General features: G+C 46.2%; 1 long non-coding RNA gene across 1 annotated transcript in view; it reads left to right on the top strand.

Moving 5' to 3' along the window:
* The window catches only part of LOC139113087 (uncharacterized), a 104,746-nt gene that overhangs the window by 72,150 nt on the left and 15,729 nt on the right, over nucleotides 1-16,867 (top strand). The window contains exon 10 of the long non-coding RNA XR_011547605.1: nucleotides 7,999-8,043. This is a non-coding gene — a long non-coding RNA (uncharacterized lncRNA). The remainder of the gene's footprint in view (nucleotides 1-7,998; nucleotides 8,044-16,867) is intronic.

Genomic DNA, 16,867 nt, shown 5'->3' with positions numbered 1-16,867 from the left:
AAATCTTGCGAAGTAAGAGAAAAAAAACCTTAAATTGGTGCTCCCTGTCATCGGCAACAAATATAAATTCACGATCTTAAATCGGGCGCAGGGTTAACTTAATCCATCGGCCATTTAGAGGAAGGAGAGAAAGCGTGAGAAAAAGAGAAATGGTATACAGAGGGGTATCCTCATCCGCGAGTGCGCTCGCAGTAAAATTTGTCGCGCAAATCCGTCGGCCATAAATCGGTGCCAACGTAGCACGGTCGTGGACACCGAACAGAACCGGCGAACGCGATCGGCGCCTTACGATCTCTCCCGTTCTCCATCTCCTTCGCCGGCGGCTTCTCGCCGCCACATCCGCGCCTTCGATCGAGAAAGCTTTTTTTTTTTTACGATCTTATTCCATTTGCAAACGTACGTCGGGGTGCTTCGTGTTTCTAGACTGAAATTTTCTACCTCGGAGAAGCGCGCGGAACAACAAACGGGACAGCTGCACCCGCGATTAACATATTCGGCGTGATCGCGTTTTGTAAGGCTGCGCTCGATGGCAGGTTGACTCTGAATTATCCGAACGAACGTTTTTACGGCCGCACAAGCGTTTCCCCACTCCCGTTCCAGCGGTCTGCCTGCGCGAGGATAAGAACGAAATGTGAAGAAAGGGCGCAAATTTTTGTCCCCTTAAAGCTGTTGGCACTTATTCGCGACTTAATATTCTATAATTATTGTCGGAATAAAAATATTTCTTTCGGTTTTATTTTTACAGCCATGAATCGGGGTGTATTTCCTTCCGGTGTTTTTTTAACAAGCAACCTTCGAACAAATTTTTTTTTCTTTTTAATACCTAGCTCTTTCGACTCCCTTGATGAATGATTTTTTTTTTAAAACTCCTAGAAAAACAACCGGAAATAACGTAGGTAACGTCAAAACATAAGATACTTCAAATTAACGCCTTTGTAAACTAAACACAAACTGAACCGGATATTCTAAGTTTAGAATTAGATAAGTTAGGTAGAGAAACCAGCTACCAATAATATCGACAAGTTAACCTGATCTCTGCCTCATCACTTGATCCGTTAGCGACTATACACATTGCGATATTCCCTAAATGACGAATGATAATTTTTTTCCCGAAAAGAAACGTCTCTCTTTCTTATTTCTTCTCGACATACAACCACGAAACAACAATAGAAATAATTGGCCTGCAGGTGGGACGGGGCTCGCTTACAGTATCACGGCTTTAAGTATCCGCTAAGAATTTTAAAACCGACAATTTCACTCGGCCCCTTTTTTCAATTTCCTCCGTCGCTCGGCCAATAAAAGAAACAGACAACTTTTGTGGTCACTTAAAGTAGATCGGTATTGTCTGCCCTCGCCCTTTAGTGTTCAATCCTCGTGCAAGCCTCGAGCGTTATTCGACGATTCTCTCTTTTCTCACTCCTTTCTTTTCCTCAGAATTCGTTTCTCCCTGGATCTTGTAACGCGCAGTCGACGACCTCGCGCGCCTCCGTGTCGCAGACACAACGGGTTCTTTTGGCAAAAAAAAAAAAAAAAAAAATAAATTTCGTCCACGAGACTTACCACCTTTCCTCTCTCTCTCTCCCTCGTTGCCATCGAAAGTACCATCCGCGACGATGAGTTATTACGATAATTGGCAGGCTATCGTGTCTCTAACGCGCCAGTGACTGACGGATCGGGAAACGATAAATCTCGACTTCAGAAGCGACGCTCGAAGACGCAGAATTTAATAGAAATATCATTACGTGTTATTAATCGGATTTCGTTCAAGAGGGGCGGAGAGGGAGAGAGAGAGGAGACGTGTCGTTCGAGATGCGCCGGATTTAATTGCACCATGCACGACGATGGAACGTGACGTGACATGTCGTGATTATACGGTCGAAGTGGAAAAAGGAAATCCCGTTTCGCAGTAGGATCCCCATATTATTTAAATGCCGTAGATGAATTTCGGGGAATCACGATTATACGTATAATTACTGTTGGCCGGTCCACTTTTATCTAAAGACTTAAATGAAGAGAGATCACATTATCGTGGCGATTAAATTTATTTTTATTTTTAATTTTTATTTTATTTTTCTTATCGCATCGATTATTATTTCACGTGTTTTGCACACGCACGCACAGCGAAATAATCGGGCTGGAAAATAAAAGAGACGAAGAGATGGGAAACTTATAAGATAATTCATTTCCTTATCACACTTTAAATAAACTCCCATCAGACGCTGACGTTTCCTATAACGACGAAGGAGGAAGTAATCGCGAGAAAACAGTACGGGCATAATTTTATCTCCGCGCTAATCTATCTGCGTTACATGAAAAGGATTCGCGCATAATTTGACATATCCTCGCAATTACACGATGCGAAACGATTGCAATCGCGCCGGGATAAACTGGTGGAATCGCCCGCAATTTCGCGCGCCCACGCATCGATTTGCGCGCGATCGCCTCTCTACCGTGTTGAACGCCGTTAAACAAAGAGTTCCCGTGGTGCTGTAAGCGTAAATTAAACTATAAGCTGGGGGAACGTTGGCGCGGCGAGCGCCTTGGCTATCTCTCTCAGGTTCATATTTATGAGCGCCCGAACGATCCGAGTGAGATACTCACGATAGAGTCCCATAAGCCAAGCCGATAATTTAATAGTCACACCTATTGAACAAGAATCTGATTTAATTTAAGACCCTAAGAAAGATATTTTAATCTTCGTGATTACGGTGGAAAAAAATATTGTCGCGGTGATTCAGTCTCCCTCGTTTGAATAACGTTTTGTATAAACGTTGCGACGAGGCGTCAAGTCTTGCGATTTATATTGCACGTCTCCGTTCGTTCTTTAAGGATCCAGGATATGTACGTCGCGTGTCGCGGACGTCAAATTGATACTGCGATTACTAATTAATACGCGTCGCGTCGGGATTAATTTGAATCGAGGCGCTCGGTACGTGCGCAATTATAAGTACGGCTCTTGCTTGCAATTTCAGCGTGGCTGCGGGCGAGGGTGAGGAAGGTGCGAGTGCATATCTCTCTCTCTTATTCTCTCTCGCGGAGGCAGGCTCCGAAGGGCCCGAGTCTGGAGGATCCTGAAACGCTTCGGCGTCTCGACGCGCTCCACCCACTCCCCTCTGACATTTTAACAAACAGCGGCGCGCCCAGAACGGATAATTATTTTTGCGGGGCCGCGGAGACCCCGATTACCTCGCGTCTTCATTTACCCGGGGCCTCGTCGGCCTCCTTCACCCCGTCACCCTTCTTCGCCCCGTTAGCGCGCTCTCCCTCGCTCTTTCCCTCGCCATGTCGGTCGTGCCACGGCCGCGCGGCGATTTTTCGTGCTGAAAGCCCGCCGCCCTTTCGTGCCCTTTTTTTTTACGTGGGGGGCCCGAGGGGCCCAGGCCACATCCGCGGTCGGAAAAGGGTGAGGGGCGTGGTGAGACGCGGTCAGCGTTTTAAATCACCTCGAGACGCACGAGAGTACGAAGAAACCACCTTGGATACTTGGCGCATTTCGACGCCTCCATCTCGCGTTGTTCCACGGTGCTCCTCGCGGGGTTACACGATGCCCCTTCGCGGGACCGTTTAAACGATCAGCTTGCGCGCGCCAACGATATTGATTTTTCATCTTCGTTCTCTCGCTCGGTGCTAGGATTTATATACGTATACAATACCTTCGCCGGTACACGCGCGTTATCGAGGCACCGGTGAATCGGCGCGTCCGGCCGATTTCTCCCCCCTTCCCTCGTCGATCAAGCCCGATAAGAAAATGAAATCGCGCCTTCGGTTCTCGTACTTGTTAGCAATGTCGTGCGCATAAAGGGTGTTGCGGAACGTCGAGGGCGGGATAGCGCGATGTTATCGCAAGCTGATATCTTCGCAGGATTAATGTTAATGTTGTATGAAGAGGTGCATGGTTTAAGACGTGTTCTCCGTTGCATTCTCTATTTCTATAATGAAAGGATATTTAAAGATTCTCACCTCTGTCCGATCTTTGTGGAAGGATCGGCACGATATTCTTTTCACGTAAAATAAATTAAGCTAAATTTGTGGACCTCGGCGACTTTGATTTTATCGCCCTGAAATTTCGCGTCTTGAGGCGGTACGAAAATTGTCCGGCGATTTTACAATAATCCCAATAGCCGCGTTACAAAAAAAGTGACTCATTCAATTTATTGCCATCTCATTTCGTCGTCTTACGACATTTCTCGTTCGCATAACAATCCACGCTGAACACGCTCGTAACCGAGCTCGTTCGGCGTCCGCTAGAAAGAGCAAAAGGAGCTGAGGTGGAGGAAGAGGAAGGACGAGGGGGAGGAGAAAGGGAAAACCGGAGAAGGCGAAGAAGCTACGGGGCCCGGGGGATGAGGGGAGGTGGCGGGAGGGGTAGAAAACCAATATGAAATTACCCTCGCGCGAGTGAGCGCCAAATTGCAGGTAATAAAGAGAGCCGATAAACAAATGAAGCAACGAGAGGCGCGAGGTGCGGCTTCTCCCCGTCGGGAACGAGAAGAAAAGGAGGAAGATCATCGAACGGAATGGTCGAGTGGAGGAGGGCCGGGGTAGGAGAAGCGGGGGCCGACGAGGGAGCTCATCTTGCGCGTAAAACAAATACTCCACGGACAACGAGCAGCGAGCCGATGGCGGACGAGCGAACGTCGAGGAGAAAACGCTTCCGAGACGAAAAACCGTGGAGTAACTGTTTTTTTTTTTTTTTGTCCGGTCGATTTGCGGTCCATTCTCATCCCCGGCTCCGAAGCGCAAACAAAAGTGGCCGTTTCATTGAAACAAACGATACATAATTGCATTTCCAGGCAACTTTTCGCGGCTATTTAAGATCGCGGCATTTTCACCGCGATATTCTCAGATGTAAATTGGATCGCTGTTTACTTCGTGACATTTGTCCGATATTTCTTTATTGCACGCCTCGTTTTACAAGCTGCATCGCGTGTCAATGCACAATATAATTCGTCACGATCGGTTCTCGTAACCGAGCGTCGCACCGCGACGATTATTACGCGGGGAAAAATGACGTTCTTAATTATGATATATCGATGCACGGAACAGACGTAACTGTGGCGCGATCTTGGTAGCGTGTAATTAATCGGCAAGGCAAAACGTTCGCACGGCGAGCATAATTGAAACTTTGTTGCGCGCTTAATACGTTTCTATTAATTTTCGTCATGCGCTAGTAAACTTGATTATCGGCTGACCAAAAAGATAAAAAAAATAAAAAATGAGGTACCTCGCTTGTTAGCGATCGTCACTCCATAAAGAAGCAAGGGAGTTATTACGAAAATTATTGTGCGATAAAAAAAATATATCCGCTCGCGACTGTCCAGCGCCGATAACAATAATTCGAGACATCTCTGTGTCGTTGAAGATTCTATGTAGGAAAAGGCGGAGCGTTGCATCTGTCACGTGACAGCGGTTAAATGAAGGGCTGTTCGCAGCAATGACAGAAGTTGACACGCCATAATTTCGCGTCGCAGGATAGCGTGCAATAAGCAGTAATAAAATTTCCTCCGCGCAGTTACACGGTCACCACCGTCACGTTTACAAATGGCGTCGCGAAGCGAAAGTCGAATCAATTATGGAACATTACCAAACGTCTCCTCTACAACGTATATCGGACGGTTCTCCTTCTAAAAGTATGCGTTCGAGTCTCTTTCGTTGCGTTATCGCAGGTTTGCGGAGTTCTCAGCTAGATATTAAATGTTAAAAAATAAAAAATTGAAAAGAAATAAAATAATGAATAGCGATAGTTGGAACGTTTAATACCGAAGTTGTGCCAGCCGATCGATATTGATGTAATAGCGCTTGACAAAGGGCAGACGACCGTCAGTGACGACCTCGAACGTTGGATTACCGCTCACGCCTTAATTAATGAATCGTAATTACGGTCTATGCGGCACGCGATCCTCGTGTAGGACGGCGTTTCCGCCAGCCGGTCGGCAAGTGCTCGCCGGTCCGTGGCTTTCGTCGGACCCGCGATTTCATGCCAAGATGGCCGCTCAACGTACCGGCCCTCTTGGCCTACCAGACAGTGGGGGTAATGACGCTCATCATCCGACAGTGTTTTGCTATACCAACATCGAACCGCGAGCCTCGAGATCATGGGATCGACGAGGAGCGCCCGATGGACGCCGGCCGGCCGCACGAGCGAGAGGCAGACGAGATCTGATCTCATCCGCGATAGGAAGACCTCCCGCCTCCTCACCGTCGCTTCCACTCGTTCCCTCCACGGCAAAATCTCCACCACCTTCAAGTACACCTCTTACCGCACCCTCTCCTACCGCTCCTCTCTCACCAATCCTCTCGCCCTCACCGTCAAGTTTCTTCTCCTCGTCGTCCTCCCTTGTTGCTCGCGAGCCTTCCTCGCGCGCTGAATTTATCCCCCCAGCTAAATATCCGCGCGTTCGCCTTCCGATATCATCCCCCTCATCTCCATTTTGCTTCCCTCCGCCTTCGATCACCTTCGTTCTTCCGTGTCCAAGCACGTTTTCCCTTTCTCCCCCCATCGTTTATTCCGATTCCCTCGGTTTATACTTCGCAGCTCGCGTGCCCTACGGTCCCTCGAAGTCTCCCTTCGGTTTCGCGTATCTGCAAAATCTCTTAATATTTTTCTCGCTTCCTCCGTCCTTTTCCGTGATTTTTCTTCTTCTGCATCCTCTAACTTTTTATTAGTTTTCAATCATTTTCTTTTAACATCTCGGATTTATTTTTTTCGCGTCTTGCTCCTTATGGCAAAGTTCACGACCGAATCATTTGCTTTCCTACCTTCTGTAGCAATGTTAACTCGTTATTTTTATCTTCTATTTCGCCTGCTTCCTCATCCATCGCGGAAGGAATTTTCCTCCGGCGCGAAACCAACTCGCGCGAGTCGTTACATCTCTCAACGCCGGTGATGTCGTTTAAAGAAAGAGGATCGATAGTACCGAAGGCTCGAAGGGACGGAAGCGGGACAGAGAAGATCGATGAGCGGCTGGCTAATAGAGGCTCAACGATGGATAGTTGCGTGCTCAAACGCACCCTTGCTTTCGCTTTACCACGGCGCCATTTGCATGAATTACACGATCATCGCCACATGATTTATCGGAGCTGCGGCAATCAGGCGTAGAAAAATGCAGGCTTTGAAGAGGCCTCGATGTACAGCGCGCGCGTGTTTCAGGACTTCCTTAACGTTAGCATTGAAATTTATCAAGTCGAAGTTTGTAAGAAAAAAAAAAAAAAAAAAGGAAAAATAATCAACTTGACGTACAAAGTTTAGAAAAATAATTAATGTCTCGATGCTAATTTTTAAATTAACTTAATTATAATTCTATAAAATTTTATATGTTTAGACAGATATAATGTACTCGCTCCACTCTTATTCTTTTAACTACATTTGAATTTCTCGAGCGATTATTTATTAATCTTTTCGACTGTAATGTCGAAATTTAATACAAAGAAGTGTTCTTTTTTTTTATTTATCTATTTATTACACGTGTAGGAATTTTGCCAGGAAATTAAAAGGAGTATTTCTTCCGCTGTTCGCGAGACCCTCGATAGGTGTAATAATATCCTCCTCCTTCGCGTGATTGATACGATATGAAACTTTATACTTTCGCCACGGGCGCAGCATAAAGCAGCAGCGCGTCGAGCGATATCAACTCAATCAGTATCTATGTTTCTGGATTACATTAACTCGCGAGTAATATAATTACAACCGGGAACAAAGAAACATCGCAGTGCCGACGGGTAGGCTGTTAGAACGCGGGTAATAGCAACGTCTTGCATATCACGTGCAACGCCACGAGAGCAATCGCGTAAAAAAGGAGCGTGCGGAATATCCTTGCAAATTGAACCAGTCAATGATTCGGATAATCTCATCTATGAATCTTTGCTCCGCAACTAATATCGAAAAAAATAAAATAAAATAAAATAATGATAATCCTATCTGTAAAAAATTTATGTAACGCCTGAATTATAAATGATTTTATTTTTGCCGTTTATAATATTTTGCATTTTATGTTACAGTCACCGGCAGTCACTCTACAACTCCGTTGAAGCTCATACAGACGGGTAAGTCGCATAATTTTTTTTTTTGTAATTGGGGTTTGTTAAAAAATAGCGCGCGCGTAGCGTAGTAATTAAAAAAACATATATTTTTATTTTTTTTTGTTTTAAATAATATTTATCATTCCCTTCGGCGCGAAACATTAGGGAATAAAAAAAAGAGGAGTGAGTCTCTTGTATCGCTGAGATGGACGTGAATTAATTCAAGCGGGACGATATAGGGCTGTTTATCGGACGAATTATCGAGGGGGCACCGCGGCGCGGCGGACACCGTCCGACGGAAAACAAAGGAGCATCGGCGGAATGATGCACGAGGTGTGTTTAGGCGCGCGATAGTGACGTGCTGCAACGACGTGCATCGCGCCACGGGAGCCGTTTGTAGCTCGTGCGTCTCCGTCCAGCCGCTGATACCGACGCAAGGATCCTCCGGGCATCCTCCTCGGCCTAACGAGAGACTCGGGGATAGAGCCGTCAAAACCGCGGGGGGGCCACGCTACCTCGCCGACCCCCCGTCGCTCGCCATCTTAACTTTTATTAACGAGATAGAGGAGGGTTGCTGCGCGGGAGGAAGACGAGTTTTATCCCCCTTCTCTGCCTTACACTCTCGCTCGTTCTCTCTTGTCTCTTTTCCCTTTATCGTATTTAGAACGTAAAGACTCTCTCATAAGGATTCTCACTCTGGTGAGATGGAATTCATTAAGGTCGCAGCTGGTTAATGACTCATTCGGCTACCTTGCCACCTTCAGCCTTCGCTACGGTGCCCCACAACCCTCCGTTCCACTTCGCACGAAATCGCATAACGCCGCGTAATGTGTTTTAGTCGACACGTATTCGCTGAATGAATTGCATATACTTTCCTAATTATCTCTGCAATGCGTTAATTAATTTTTTATTTTTTATTTTTTTTTTTTTAATTTTCCTTTTTTTTTTTCTATTGTTTGATAGTCAATCAATTAATGCCTTCTGAGAGTTAAACGAACTATCACGAGCTTTATTGTCATGCGGCAATAATTCCAGCACCGACGTTATTATTCACAGAAATAGTGAAACAACGGCGAGGGCCGCTTGTTCGCGACTTTATGGCATGGCAAAAATTACAACTTCCGGATGCACGAAGTTGCGTGTTTTTTTTTTTTTTTTTTAACGCGCTCGGGGTGCCAGCTGTATGCATACAGCATAACGAGCCGTGCATATGTGAAATAATATGCAATTTCGCGTTCTCAAATACGACAAATGCCGCAATTTCGTCCGTCTCCTCCGTCGTATAACACGCGGTAATATTTTTTGTGACGGTTTGACGTGGGGTATTCTCCAATCACGCCCATCCGAACCACTTTGTCCTTTTCGCCAAACACTTTCGTTTTATATATTTTAACAGGATAATGCCACGTTACGTTTTCTCATTCAAAATTTCAAAGAGACCCGCTACTTCCGTGCAGTTGCAAAGGAAGTCGCTTTCTAAAATTCGCCGGAAACCATTTTCTTCAATAACTGTTAGAAATATCGTTGAACATCCTTAGCTGTACTGCTCATTTCTTTAATGCGATAAAAATTATTCTAAAATCTCGAATGTCTTGTATTAAACAAAAAAAAGATAGAAAGAAAAGAAAAAAAACACTAAAAGGGGTTTACCTTTGGGAAAGAAATTAGAAAGTCTACTTGGCGTCTCTTAGCGGAGTTCATTAATTCCTCCAAAACCAACGTCGGCTTCTTTTCGGCGGCGATAACGCAACGTCAGTATGAATCCCACTTAACTCGTTAGGACGACTGCAAACGTGGCTTCGGCCGTAAGCTGGCGGTTTCATTGTACGCCGCCGAAAAGAGCAAAAAGACATTTATCTCCCTTGACACCGTGTTTATTAAAAATAATGACGTGGGTAGGATGGCCGAATTAACGGGGATCGGCTACAGTTGCACAAATCTACCCTTCACTTCTTTTACACTCGTACGGAATGTCTCGGGGGATAAAAGGGGGGAGAACTCGGGGACTCCAAATCGGTCAGGTCAGGTGGAAGAGCCTTATTAAAATTAAGTATCGGCAATTTTGAGAAGGAAACACCGCGGTATATAATTTGCAGTTTATTAATGTGAAAAAGAAAAAGACATCGAGACGAAAGCATTTTCTTCAATTACGATACACACTATATTGTTAAATTAAGGTAGTCTTTTATGTCACCTCCTCTCTTCTAGCGTTCTCTTTGTATATCAATTAATTATATTTATCGTTTAGCCGAGACGAAACGCCGTAATAAACGATCGCGCGATCGGCGATACGTGCTCGCGTTGATTATCGTCCCATCGGCGACACCATGTTCGTGAAAATGTCTGTAATAAATGTAAATCGGTAATTATCGTTACCACGTCGGCATAACAATCAAACACCTTTGTCTCGTTAATCATAGTGATTCTCGCGGTAATGCTTGTGCGAGCGAATAGATGCAACCACAAATCCTCCTAGGTTTTATTACAGGCGCGTCGTTAAAGTTCAAGGACTTCTTCATTAAATCCTAGGCATTCCGCCCATCGATGACGATAATCCTCGCGCTTATCCCCGATAGGATAAGCGCGAAATTTTCCATTCCTGCCGGCCACAGAGTCGAAGGTCAGCTTCAATAACTCATCATTATATCAGAATTGTCGTGAACATCGGATATTAGTTATGCAAATCAAATCACGATCTTTGCCGCGCGATCTTTAAAGAAAACTTCAATGGAGGAAATTTATTTCAACAGGAGTAATTCGCCGAGATATTAGTCGCTGTACAAACGCGCTACATTTTCTTTACTTCTAAGTACCGTTATAAAAAGAAAAAAAAATCTTGAGAGAGATATTTCATAACTTCTTAACACATTTCTATAAAAAAAAAAAATAATAATTGACAACGTTAATCAGAGATTGAACTTTCGGTCTTGAAATAATTTTGTAATTGACGTACAAATAAATTGTGTACAGGTAAAAGTTTTTTTCGACAAGCTGATTTATTTAAAATATTTTCCTGGGGCGTTTTGGTCAAAATTATATTAATATTCGAACTCCGTTCTTAAAGAATGAAGGAAGAGATGCCTCTCTTGGGACAGGTAACACGCCTTCTAAGCGTCTGGTCCAGATGTCCCCGCCGAGATACGGGTTCCACGAAGTAGTTTTAGATGGTCTAAAACCCGGAGACTCACTGTGACGAATCCGAACGCGTTATGCGATCCTATCCCGCAACGAAATCTTGCTGGTACCGTTGCTACTATAGTCTCTTTAGGGACGTGTTCAGCGAGCAAATTACCTTTTGTTTTGAAAACTTAACGGTTTTTGTGGACGTTGCCGATGCGTACGCGATTCGTGACGCTTCGTTAAAATGTTGTCGCCCACGAAAAGCATCTCGTGCATGAATGATTATAATTAAATTGCCACGTGACCGATAATATGTAAAACTTGATAAAAAAAAAAAAATTTACGAAATAAAGATAATTTATATTTATAAACCAGTCCGTTTAACAAAAATAATATAACGCGACATAATTTTTAACCAGCCGTTTGACCGATAATTATCGAGCCGCGTCATTATACCGAGAGATTAATGTACGTTATGCAAGGGGAAGAAAATGACCGTGGACGCTTCATTTAGTAATTAATTGCCCTAATGACACTATTCGCAAGGATGAGCCCGCGATACCGCGGAGCCGGAGCGCGTCTTATCAGATGCCATTATTCTTGACGTTCTTTCTTAACGTCCACGTCACGGTTACGATAGACTAAACGAGGCTGCCGGCGGATGATCGCGCAGGTGATTCTTTCTATCCTCGCGGGAAACGATCGAAGGCTATCCCGGTTGGCAGGCACGAATGGACATACGCGTCGGCAACAAATGGTCCTGCCGCCGCAGATCGCTATCGGCGAGCTCTCGTGGATATATTTATACGGAGCCCGGGCTGGTAATGTACCCGAAGAAGAGCTCTCGCGCGGAGGATTCGTCCTGCGGCCGAGACGATCACCCGCGGCCGCGCCAGGACATCGCGCGTCGTCCGATTACTCGTGATTCTGATCCCCGCGCCTTGGATCGGGTTACTGCGATACTCGAGATTCTCTCGCTCGAGTGTCCCGGATGTCCTTGGCAGGACGTAGACATCTTACTCCGGCGACGAGGCCGAATGCCGCGGATATCGAAAGCCAAACGGGCTTTAAGGATTCAAGAGTTTATACGCGTAATAGTTCGTGCTGGAGCTCCAGATCATGGAAAAGAAATTTTTACTCCGTCCTTTGTAAACATATAAGACATGTGGAGAATATCTTTACCTTCTCTATCTGAATCGGTAAAAATTTCACTAACTAAACAGAAAGATGAGACCGGCACCGGAATTTCATTGACGATCCGGGAATATTTGTTTTGCTTTATTCTTGTCTCGTCTCGTGTTTCTTGCGATTACGGCCAATGGAAGTAAAAAGATTCCTACGAGGCTAATAAAAACACATATTTGCGAAGTGTAATTTTTTTTAACTTTACTATATTTCGAGCTGTTATTTTTTTTTCTTTTTTTTTTGCGCAGAGTAATTTCTTCTAAAAGTATCTATGAAGTAAAATCTTTTCAGATCTTCTCATATTTTTACACGTCTGTGAATTACTTTAAAAACGATAGGTAGAATTAAAAAAAAAAAAGCTTTTTGCGGATCCGTTAGTAGCAATATCTCTAAAAGCGATCGCATATATTTCCGGCTAAAGGTAGCGCGGCACGAACGCACGCTGATCATTTATTTAGAATCGATCAGGTAGCAGCGTTGCGATAGTCATGTCGGAGCAGATAAGTTAATTCTCTGGCGCATCTTAGGATCGATCGCAGGCAGGCGAGGCGTAGGCACGGGAGGGTAAGATCGACTTCGTTATACATACTTTGAGGAAGACAGCAGCGAGGGAGAGGCGCGATTTTATCGTTGACGCTCCGTCTGCGCACGGTAGGCCGCATGTAGCGCGGCGGTGCAACAACGCGCGATACTAGGTCTAGCCGGTTGATAAGCCCGAACGGGCACCGCTAATTATTTATCCGCGGCAGCAGCCTGTAAGCGGAGTGGCGCGGCGCGGCGCGCGGCGAGGTCATTGGCAGAGTCGAAAGCCGAAGAAAAAAGCACCACGCACGAGGGAGAGACGTCTTACTCGAGGCGCACCGTGAAAGACATCGCGAGAAAAGAGGTGGACGAGGAGAGGAGGGTAACAAGGGCCGGTACAGCGGAGGCTGAGACGGAAGAGGCGCGAGTGGTATAATCGTGATAAGCAGGTGATAGATGCTCTTCAGGACCCGCGCTGCCGTTGCCCACTGCACACAATGGCTATTTGTTTCTGCCTCGGCGAAGAAACACATCTCTCTGCCTTCTCCTCCACCTCTTCCTCCTTCACCTCTTTTTCTCTTACTCTTCGTTGTATTCTTCTTCTTCTTCTACTACTACTCGGTCGTCGTCGTCGTCATCGTCGTTGTCTTCCGATGGTTCGTTCGAGGTCTTCGGCTACATTTTGAGGTCTTTACTCGCTCGCACGTTTCATTCCGGCGAGAAACGGGCGAGATGGTCCCCCCCGAGACCGGCGCGTCGGCTAAATCACATCGACAGATAATCACAACTTAATTTACCCCCCGCGGTGAAGTCCTGGTAGCCCCTTATATAGCCAAATCCGGCCGAGTCACCGGCGTCTCGCGTTGCTCTGGCGCGGATCCACGAGCCCGTGTTCCTGCGATCCCGAGGAATCCATGTGCCATGTGCCACGGGAGCTTCATGGGGCCATTCATTGTATGCAGATGCGGCGAGCAGAGATGTAACGCGCTAGGCGAGACCGCGCCGGGATCGAAGCCGCGATAAAGCCCCGCGGGGCGTTAAACGGCGTTACCGGAGGTGGATTTAAAAGTGCCCGCATGGTGTACATCCGTTCGACATTCTCTGAAGTCCCTCTTGCCCCATATTATCCCGCGCCAAGGACGTAGATAAACAAAAATGCTCTCGCCTCGGCTCAACTCGCGCACAGAAATCTCTTCTTTTACGAAGAAGGGGCGGTTCAAAGCTTTATGCGGCGGTATCGAAAATAAAATAAGCCTCTTAATTTTGATTTTTACTGCGTTTGCATTCTGCCTGACGAGACACTCGCGCGCTACGCGGCGGCGTAACCCGCGCCCTTATTTTTCCACACACGCACACGCAACACGCACACGCGTGCGTTAAAGTGAAATCGCCTTATTTCTCGCGATAGTAGATCGTTACGTCACGGCGATAGGCACGCTCGCGCCGAAGGGCGCGCTGGTTAACGATGGTTAACGAGTCGGCCGAGTCATCGCTTCATTAACGCGGGGCCAGAACTGACCGCGAGTCATTAATCATCCACGGTGCCTAGTATTGTGGGTCCGTTGCGCGGGCCTACGATGCTTAAACGAGCGGCTACGACAATTGGCCACCGGGATCATCGGCATCTCTTTTTCCCGTCGGCGGGGGTGGCGGTGGTGGCGGCGGCAGCGACGACGACGACGATGGCGACGTGGAGAACGGTCGGTTCCACCGCGCCGAGATGATTAGGACGAATAAGCGAGAGGAGCGTGACCGTGAATCGGCGGCAAATGAATTTTAATGACGACCGGTGCCTCGATTGAGCGCGCACGCCTGCCTCCATTCGCGTTGATTGATACATCAATAGGATCGCTTGTAAGAGGAGCCACCGTAAACTGTTGGAACACGGATAAAAGTGTGTTCGGCACTCAGCCTCCATATATCGTGTCCATAAACGCACACACGCGCATTTGCGGGTACATCGCGCGTACGCGTAACATATAAATACGTCAACGTGCGTAGCGTACAAAAACACATTTATTAATTGTAATGAGAACGGATATTTGGTGCGCGATATTTTAGAAAGCGCTGCTCGGTCCTTATTCGAATCACGGGTGGGTAGTTCTGGTCGAAACCGGTGGTAATTTGCACACGGGTTTACGAACTATTAATCGGCAAATGATACCGTTGTAATTCGATAAGGCATGCAACGGCATCGCGTGTCACCGACGAATCTCGACCGGGCCGACGTAGCGATGGATATCTTTATTCTTTCAGCAAACCTCGAAGATAATGTACGTCCCGCTCGGCTTGTCCGCGGATCAATCACATAAATCGGCGACGCTCATTATGCGTCATTGCGCTTATCTGCCGGCCGTATCGTCGGCGAAATAACCGCGCGCTGTAATAAGCAACCCGGCTTTATGCACGCAGCCGTTGTTAAGTCGTAGGAACATCACATTCTAGACCGTTTTTCGTACGTTTTCGTGACGTTTATGCCCGGCCGTGGCGCATATATATATTCTCGCGAAACAGACGAGGGAACGTAAAGCCGGCGACCGATTATTTCGCAGATATACGCGCGAGAAACGCGATACGTCGTCGACTCGTTATCACGGAACAAGTTCCAGGAAGATTAGAGCGGCTAATTAATAAAGCGGGATTATCCGCGTTACATCTCCGCGGCATTAGCCGACCGAATGTTCTCCGTCTCTTCCTTTCGGTTCCTCGCGTTTCTCCCATTTCAAAGAATCCGATATCTCGATGGCCGATCGAGCTTTAATAAAGTTCTCCACCTGTCGGATCCTGGAATTCGGTAAGAGAAGGGATGCGACCTCTCTCGCGATAGAGAGACCCCGGGGAAGCGGGAAGAGGGAGGAAAGAAATGCCCGTGCGAGATAATGCAGCTGATAACCAGTTGCAAATACGTGTATCCGCGCAAGAAGGCCACGCGTGCGGAAATTTCGCGCACGCTGCATTATCACGCACCGATGAAGATACCATGCGTGCGAATTATATCTCCAAAGGCAGTCCCGGCATTGAATCCTAATTTCGCAATCGTGTCTTTTACGCGTCGCTACTCCACGATCGCGATAAGGAGGATTAAACGGTCACTTTGTAACGTTCTTCTAACTAAGTCTTTTAATAATTCCAGTAATATTCCACGTACAGATATCTTTTTTTTTATGTATTATTAAAATATGTTACTGTATGATCCTATATTATTATCAGTTTAAAGCGATCTCCATCATTTTTTTTTCTCGGTTTTTTCGAAATTCTTTAGAATTGGACGGGAAGAAGAGGTGTCGGAAACATTCGTAGATTCCGCGTCAATTGAGAGCCACTGATTACGCGGCACATGACGACTCTATCAGGCCCCAGGCTCCGCTTTAGAGTAACCTGCGGTGCGCACACGTGTATCCTGCACATACTCGCGCGACTTAAACAAGAAGCTTAACGTACGTCGTGTCGCACCGTGTACACACGTGGGTTCGTGTGCACGCGACATCGGGCAAGATTATTTCGCGGTTTACCGTGCGATCATTCAATAGCATTCCACACACACGTATCGATCAGGCTCAGTCTCCGCAATTATCGGTCGTGTCCACGCCGCGGATTCGTATTCGCAGTATCTCGCCATTCTCAATTTCAATTCGCGCCTCGGGCGCTTCTACAACCCAAACGCGACGTAAGGATAAACTCGTTAGGTTCATTAAGTCTTCGAATTTGCAACGTATGTATATCATTACTCAAAGTGAAACTACGGAATGACTTTTTATTTTTTTTTATTTTTTCTATTTTTTAATTTTTGTAGATATTTTAATTTTGTTTTTTTTTTAATAATCAAGACGAATTTATCGTTACGTCGACACAGGTTCGATTCGAAGTAACGAGCCGTCGTGTTTTATTTGCGAAACGTGACGGCGAGGAAAAACAGACGCAGACGGCTCGCACTGCTGGACTCTAGGACTTTTATTAATCTAGCCAGGACCATTAATATTTAACAGTTGATTTTTGGCACCAGTTATCATTATCGGCGGCG

Source organism: Cardiocondyla obscurior, linkage group LG02 (genome assembly GCF_019399895.1).
Source record: "Cardiocondyla obscurior isolate alpha-2009 linkage group LG02, Cobs3.1, whole genome shotgun sequence".
Classification (NCBI taxonomy): domain Eukaryota; kingdom Metazoa; phylum Arthropoda; class Insecta; order Hymenoptera; family Formicidae; genus Cardiocondyla; species Cardiocondyla obscurior.
The sequence above is the reverse complement of the archived record's forward strand: the minus strand, read 5'-3'. Positions and strand labels throughout refer to the sequence as shown.